This window comes from Seriola lalandi, unplaced genomic scaffold, assembly GCF_002814215.2.
Source record: "Seriola lalandi dorsalis isolate HSWRI2012SDOR001 ecotype SW California unplaced genomic scaffold, Sedor1 jcf7180002054578, whole genome shotgun sequence".
Taxonomy (NCBI): domain Eukaryota; kingdom Metazoa; phylum Chordata; class Actinopteri; order Carangiformes; family Carangidae; genus Seriola; species Seriola lalandi.
The window spans coordinates 1299497-1301599 of NW_019525131.1; the positions used below are offsets into that span (position 1 = coordinate 1299497).

General features: G+C 39.5%; 1 long non-coding RNA gene across 1 annotated transcript in view; it reads left to right on the top strand.

The window, feature by feature from the left end:
* LOC147818471 (uncharacterized) overlaps nt 1–1665 on the top strand; it is a 2560-nt gene extending 895 nt beyond the window's left edge. Inside the window, exon 3 of the long non-coding RNA XR_015437933.1 lies at nt 1572–1665. This is a non-coding gene — a long non-coding RNA (uncharacterized LOC147818471). The remainder of the gene's footprint in view (nt 1–1571) is intronic.
* Nucleotides 1666–2103: the final 438 nt, after the last annotated feature.

Here is a 2103-nt window from a genome sequence, read left to right on the forward strand (position 1 = left end):
CCGAGATGTCACAGTGGAAATTCCGGCGGGACCCTCGGCGAATGCATCTCCGGCGGGGCCGGAAGGCGACGTCCGGGTGAAGGTGGAGTGCCCCAGGCGCAGGTCCAGGCAGGCGACAGCGCAGCCGGAGCAGGTCAGCGGCCGAGCACTGAAGCATCACCAGCACTGGCAGGTGGACGGGCAGTAGAAAGAGCCAAACACATACGGACAAGATGTATGTCCTACCGTCCACATTGTGGACGAGAACTCAGGCAGTGTTCACCAGAAAAACGTCAAGTGAGGCTCAAGCCGGAACACAACAGGTGAGCTAACGGTAGGCTAGTTAAGACTCACACGGACGTAGTGCCAGTAGATCGTAGAAATATTCCAAATGAAGGCAATTACAAGGTCCGATTAGGTTTATAGAAACTATAAAATAAGTCAGAACTTCTGAAAAGTTGAAAAAAAAATATTAAAAGTTAAAAAGTTAGGTTACCGGCGAGCAGCGGCAGCAAGTTGCGCCAGCGTTCACTCTTGTTGCCATGGTAATCAATTAACACTAGTTAGATGCGTGGATCCGCATTAACATCTGCAGATCGGGAGGGTTGAGCCCAAAAAATGAAAATGTGGATTAATAATGGATGAATGAATGGAATGATATAATGAGGAATGTAGTAATTTAAATTCTCTAAAATTTCTTACATTATGTTTTGTTGGCATGCAAATTATATAGGCACTGGAAATTTATTCGGGACCTAGATTTTATTTGGCTACCCGTTCATCTGACTACTTGTTAGGTTATATTGTGGGGATGACATTGGTGCTTTCATAAAATATTTACACAATGAGATTTTTGATAAATAATCATCAGTAATGTCTATATAATGACTAAGTGTGTAAAGCAATATAATAGAATAGTCTGGTAAGTTCAGAAAATGACATCACTTTACTGTAATGCAGCCAGAGACAAAAGACAACATTCATTCATTTTCTACCGCTTATCCTCTACTAGGGTCGCGGGGGGGCTGGAGCCTATCCCAGCATCTTCTCGGGCGAGAGGCAGGGTACACCCTGGACAGGTCGCCAGTCCATCGCAGGGCAAACACATAGAGACAGACAACCATTCACACTCACAGCCACACCTATGGTCAATTTTTTTTAGAGTATCCAATTAGCCTAGTCACCATTTTGCATGTCTTTGGACTGTGGGAGGAAGCCGGAGAACCCGGAGAGAACCCACACTGGCACGGGGAGAACATGCAAACTCCACACAGAAAGATTCCACGGCCAAGCCGGGACTCGAACCCGGAACCTTCTTGCTGTGAGGCGACAGCGCTAACCACTGCACCACCGTGCAGCCTAAAGACAACAATATAATATCCATATATTTCCCGGTCCTAAGTGGACACTACTGGTTTTTATTTGAAGTATTTCGGTGCTGTGAAATACTGTATACCGTTATGGTCAAAAATTCTAAAAATATTGTGATATAAATTTAAAAAAATATTTCTCATCACAACTTTAGTTTCAATGAGACAATTTTGATCATATAATAATTGTTATCTCTGCTCTCTCCCTGATGCTCGTGTTAGGTCCATACCCAAACCGACTGTTCAACATCAGTAATCTTAACCATCAAGATGATCTGCAAGTATCATACTGAGCACTCATGTATTTTTTTTTTGGTCATTAAAGTATTACATCCAACTTTTGCCTTATATGTATTTTTCATTTATGTTTTTAGTAGTGTAAGATCGTGTTATATAACCAAAGGTCTTTGGGTTTTTACCAAAACAGGCTAAGATACTAAAACTAAAATACTTTTTTAACATGAAAGGTATGTTAAATATGTAAGAAATCTATGTAAAATTACATGTAAAAAACAAAAATTAACAGTTGATTGTTGCAATATTAAACTCCCTACCGGGTTTTTCAAGTTTTTGACATTTTTGGAAAGATAGATCAAATGTTTTTATGTGGTATATAATTTTATTACATCAAATATGAATTAATATACAAGTTTTTAATGTAAAATTATGTAATAAAAACCAACTAATAACTACCTTTCTGCAATTTTAATCCTTATTATTTGTATTATAACAATGTTAGACCTTATTTATAGGT